A 6486-nucleotide genomic window follows, 5' to 3' on the forward strand; every position below is an offset into this window, starting at 1 on the left:
CACATACTTGGGTGACAAAATGTCACCCACTTTCCTCTCTCTCTCTCTCTCTCTCTCTCTCTCTCTCTCTCACCAATCCCAAGACGAGTTTTAAATTTTGAATCGTCCTCCTTGGGACCTTCAGTCAAGGTTCGGGATTGGAGCGTTGAGAATTCTGGCCGTCAATCTGCAGGTGATTACTAGTAGCTATAATTTGAGCATGGATTGCCGGATGTATGACACATTAGTAGCCGGGAAACCTGGATGTACTCTATTAAGTCACACCTAATAGTTGCGTGCAAAATCAATAGAGAGAATGAAGGAGCATCAGTGTCCCACGTGAGAGTTCTTCTCATCCAATGCCAAACAACAACCTTTGCACACGTAATGTCTGGGTTGCAATCTTGCACATTGTGCACGTAATGTGTTTGGGATGTAGTTTTGCACAATGCACACGCCGATTGCAAGCCCTGTGTATGTACTTGGTACTGTTGGATTGTTGTGTCTTTTCTCTCAACAAGCGAGTGATGGCTCCTCTCCCTCGGACCCTTCACAATCGGGAATGGTCCTTGTGTTAGGAAATAGGGAGTAGCTAGTAGATATTAGAGTAGTTTACTTAATGGAGAGAGAATTTTCACACATGATATATATATATATATATATATATATATATATATATATATATATATATATATATATATATATATATATATATATATATATAGAGAGAGAGAGAGAGAGAGAGAGAGAGAGAGAGAGAGAGAGAGAGAGCACATACAATATGGTTTACCCAATGTGGGTTACGTCCATGGGAAAGCAACCAATGGCTTTAGTACATAAAACTAAAAGTAAGTTATAAAAGGATTACACCTTTAATGGAGCTCTCGCCTTGCTTCACTCTCACCACCTCACACCAACTTTGTTCTATCAACTTCACAACGCACCACAATGCATTTTGTGTGTAGAAGAGGCCTCCTTTTATAGGTCAAAAGGGTTGTCCTCTCTCATGAGAGGCAGCCGTATGTAGCCGCCCTTATGTAAACAAGTCCGAGTTGAATTCTCCCATGCGCTCATGTGTGGCTGTCCTTGAAAAAGTCCGAGTAGAAATCGGCCATTGGTCATTGAATTTGGCCACCGGCCAAAGACTTCTGTCCATCGGCCAACCGATTGACCGTTTTTCGATTACTTTTCGACCACCGTTCGACCATAATATTTCGGCGAACTTCAGTCTGGGCGTGATGTTTTGGGTTTTCGATGAGTGATTTTTTAATTACGTACGATGGCTTCTCCTTATAATGGGTGCCTTACAAATGTGTGTTTTTAATACTAAAAATTACAATGGGTAAATCAAGCTCCAAACTTAACAATCTCCCAAAAATGACTTAGTTGATGCATTAGCTAGAGAAACCATAATTTTTTCTATTTGTGATTTATATGCTTCTATAAAGGGAGGTTCCTGTGCAATTTGGACGGCTTTTTGTCCGTTTTACTCTACGATTGAGCGTCGAGCCATGGTGTGTTGGCGCCCCAAGAATGAACTCAATTCGAAAACTGTGGTTGGTGCTCTGGCTTGCTAAATACTCTTAATCTTAACTTCAGCTATTTCAACTTGGGGGCTGATCTCCACACCAAACTTGTGACTCCTTTTCATCCTGGCTTCTTATCTTTAAATGCCGATTGAAGATGAACAAAAGCTCAATTTCTCCTTGTTGACTACCTTTGTAAACACATATGCAGGATTTTCACTTGTGTGCACCTTCCTTGCTTTAGCCATCCCTCTTTCAAAAGAGTACGTATGAAGTGAATCTCACCTCAATGTGCTTTGTCCTTGAGTGAAAGACTGAATTCTTCGCAAGATGAATGGCGCTTTGACTATCACTGTACAAGACACAATTGTCTTGCTTGTATCCAAGCTCCTCCAAGAACATGTGAAGCCACATAATTTTTTTTTCTTGTCTCCGTCATTGCTACATACTCTGCTTCTGCGGTAGAAAGTGAAACCACGTGCTGCAGCTTTAAAGCTCAGCTTACTGCTCTACCTCCAACTGTGAAGACATAGCCAGCAGTACTCCTTCGAGTATCTTTGTCACCTGCCATATCTATATTAGCATACCCTTGCAAGAAAATATTAGTGCCTTCAAAATACAAACCATTCGTGGTTGTCCCCTTTAGATACCTAAGTATCCACTTCAGAGCTTCGCAATGCTCTTTACCTAGATTATCCAGGAACCTACTTACAACTCGTACTGCATGTGCAATATATGGCCTTGTGCAGAACATAGCATATATTAAAGACCCTACCCCAACAACATATGGAACTTTAGACATATAGGCTATCTCTTCTTGTGTCTTTTGACTTTTCCTAGCTTTAGCCGTCCCTCTTCCAAAAGAGTACGTATGAAGTGATATCTCACCTCAATGTGCTTTTTCCTTTAGTAAAAGGTTGAATTCTTCAAAAGATGAATGGCGCTTTGACTGTCACTGTACAAGACACAATTGTCTAGCTTGTACCAAGAGCTCCTCCAAGAATTTGTGAAGCCCCATAATGTCTTTGCTTGCCTCCGTCATTGCTAAGTACTCTGCTTCTGTGGTATAAAGTGAGACCACTTTTTGCAGCTTTGAAGCCCAACTTGGTGCTGTGCCTCCAACTGTGAAGACATAGCCAGTAGTACTCCTTTGAGTATCTTTGTCACTTTCCATATCTACATCACGATACCCTTGCAAGAAAATATTAGTGCCTTCAAATACAAAGCATTCGTGGTTGTCCCCTTTAGATATCTAAGTATCCACTTCATAACTCTATGCTATTTACCTAGATTATCCATTAACCTACTTACAACTCCCACTGCATGTGCAATATCTAGCCTTGTACATACCATAGCATACATTAGAGACCCTACCACAACAACATATGGAACTTTAGACATATAGTTTATCTCCTCTTGTGTCATTGGACACATATCTTTGGTTAGTTTAAAATGATTAGCCAAAGGTGTTGAAATCGAATTTGCATCTTGCATTGCATTGCAAACCTTTCTAGTACCTTTTTAAAATAATCCTCTTGAGATAGCTTTAGTGTCTTCTTCGTCCCGTCCATTGATATTTTCATACCAAGTATCCACTTTGCAACACCTAAATCTTTCATTGAAAAATATTTTGACAGCTGGTCTTTGATGTCCTGTATGTTAGCACTTGCAATCAACATGTCATCAACATACAACATTAGGATGATGAACTTTCCATCTCCCAAATTCTTTGTGTAGACACAGTGATCTGAGTTGCATCTTTTGAATCCGTGATTCAGCATTCATTGATCGAACTTCAAGTACCACTATCTTGATGTTTGCTTTAGACCATACAAAGCCTTTTTACAAAAAAATTGCAAACCATTTTCTCCTTACCCTTTACTTCACAACCCTTTGGTTGAAGCATGTAAATTTCTTCCTCTAAGTCACCGTGAGGGAACGTCGTATTTACATCCATTTGCTCAAGATTTAAGTCATGAGCAACCACAAGGCTTCAGACAAAACTAATTGAGTTCATTTATACAACATGAGAAAATATTTCATTAAAATCAACACCTTTCTTTAGAGAAAACACTTTCACCACAAGCCTGGACTCATACCTGTTCTTCCCATCTTCTTCTTCCTTCATCTTATACACCCATTTGTTCTGCAATGCCCATTTACCTTTAGGCAACTCAACCTACTACCATGTTTGTTTAGTGATTGATCCATCTCTACTTGCATGCTCTTTATCCATTCTTCTTTGGATTCATGTTTCGTAGCTTTTTTGTATGATTTCGGCTCTCCAGAATCTGAGACCAAGAGATGGTTGAAGGAGGGAACGAACGTTTCTGAAGGTCTACTTGCTCTCGTAGATCTTTGGGGCAAAGGCTCCTTATTTGGTTGACGTTGTTGCATGTTGTCACCGCTTGCACTCCTTGAGTCTTCACCATCCTTAAGCTCCATGTACTCATCACTTGTATCTTTTTTTTGTTTTCTTTCCAAGTAATGTTTGTACAAATTTTGTTCATTGAAAATTACATCTCTACTTCTAAAGATTTTATCATCTTTAGGATTCCATAGTCGACACCCAAAGACAGCTTCTCCGTAGCCAATGAAGAAAGACTTTTTTGACTTTGCATCTAGCTTTGACCTCAGGCTTCTATCTATGTGCATAAAAGCCTTGCATCCAAACACTTTGAGAAATGCATAATTCACCGGTTTACCTATCCGTGCCTCTTCTGAAACTTCCCCATCCAATGCCGTTGAGGGTGACCGGTTGATTAAGTACACAGATGTACTTAATGTTTCCTCCCAAATCTCAAGCGATAAGCCTGCATGTAGCCGCATGCTTCATGCTCGCTCCATAATTGTTATGTTCACTCTTTTCGAAATGCCATTTTGTTGAGATGTCCTCGGGGTTGTCCTTTGTCTCTGAATGCCATTGCTAGCACAAAAGCTTTCAAAAGCTTGGCTGCAGTATTCGACTCCATTGTCGGATTTGAAGCATCTAACTTTGGTACCTGCTTCATTCTCCACAAAGGCTTTCCACCTTTGAAATATGGAAAACACATCCAATTTATTTTTCATTACATAAACCCATGTTTTCCTAGTCGCATCATCTATGAATGTTACATATTACAATGAGCCACCAAGGGTTGGTGTACTTGCAGGACCCCAAACATTAGATGAACCAATTCAAGTTTCTTATTTTTTCTATTATTTTTTTCTTTTTAAAAATTTACCCTCTTTTGTTTACCATAAACACAATCTTCACAGAACTCTAAATCCACTTCTTTCAAACCTGGTAGAAGCTTCTTTGATTGAAATATTTGCATTCCTTTGGTACTCATATGCCCAAGTTGGTAGTGCCACACGGCACTGTCAACTTTTGTAGCTGTTGCACAAGTTGAAGATTGCGTGATGACAGTACACAAGTAAAGTGTCCCAACCTTCTCTCCTTTGGCAAACCACCCAAAATCCCTTTGAGATCTTCCACCGTTTGTTTCCGAATGCAATATTGTGACCTTCATCGTCCAATTGTCCTATAGAGATCAAATTTTTGTGAAGAGAAGGAACATGCATAACATCTTTAAGCTTCCATTCATTTCCAATAGCAGTTTTGACATAAATTGTACCTTTGCCGATAATTTCACAATCTTCAATATATCGCAAGTATACATACCCAAAATTACCTTTGGTGTAATTTTGGAAATGCTGCTTGTGTGGTGTCACATGGAATGAAGCCTCGGAGTCTACTATCCAGGAACATTGTTTAATGAGAGAATTAGAGCATCTTGCTCTAAATTACCTGCCACATTGGCCTCTGATGGTGGCTTGTTGTCTTGAGACTCCGACTCCTTCTTCTTCTTGGACCATCAGTTCTTCTTGACGTAGCCCTTCTCACCACAGTTCCAACATTCAAGAATTGACTTTGTGCGGGCGTGACTTGCTTCACCTTGAGCGATCACGACCCTTTTGATTTTTGAACTTCTTCTTCGATCTTCCCCTCATTTTAACTAATAGTGCAGCACTTGATGATTCCATCGCTTAGGAGAACACCCACAAAATCATTAAACTTAAGAGTCTTTGTGTCAGAGACAGAGTTACTTTTACAGCCATCACAAGGCTGTCCCAACTATCCGGTAGAGATGCTAGTATAAGGAGGGCTTGCACTTCGTCATCGCAATTGACCTTCATTGTTCGAAGTTGACTTATGTTGGTGTTAATGTCATTTAGGTATTCTACAACTGAAACCCTCTCTGCCATTTTTAGATTGAACAAGCGCTTCATGAGAAATACCTTATTGGATGCCGATGGTTTCTCATAGAGGCCATCAAGGGACTTCATCAAGTCCTCCATGGTCTTCATCTCTAAAACGTTGAAGGCCACCGTTGATGCCAAGCTTAGACAGATTGTTCCTAATGCCTTTCGGTTTAAGGACAATCCATACTTCATCTGCCATTGTTGTGGGCTTCTTTGCAAGACCGCATAGTGGAAAATAAAGGTCCTTCTGGTAGAGATGGTCTTCAATCTGTATCTTTCCATTAGCAAGAGAATGGGATCTAGGAGGGCCTCTTTATTTGGCAGTTTAAGGAAGTCAAACCTTTTAGTATTAAGAAAGTAATTAAAGGACATTTTTTGAATCCTTGAACAGGCAAACTGATTAGTTTATTTGAATTCAAAGTTCCTTCCCAAAATGAAATTTAAATTCTAGCAGGTAAAACTATATCATGTAGCATATCTATGGAAAGAGTTCGACGCGTAGATTGCAGATCTATGCTCTCTGCTCAAATCGGAGATCATATGTGGGAGTTATAGAAGGACAAAAAATCATAAAATTTTCCATCTCCTTTTTGGGGGGAAAAGTGCATCCTTTGACCACTCTTACACATCTCTTACACACCCACCATTCTTGCTCACATGGCATACACCTATTCGTCAAAATGTCAATCACCTCTATAAGCTCATGGAAAATAAAGAGGCCCTCCTACACCCCAGC

Source organism: Adiantum capillus-veneris, chromosome 12 (assembly GCF_014529385.1).
Source record: "Adiantum capillus-veneris isolate H3 chromosome 12, ASM1452938v2, whole genome shotgun sequence".
Taxonomy (NCBI): domain Eukaryota; kingdom Viridiplantae; phylum Streptophyta; class Polypodiopsida; order Polypodiales; family Pteridaceae; genus Adiantum; species Adiantum capillus-veneris.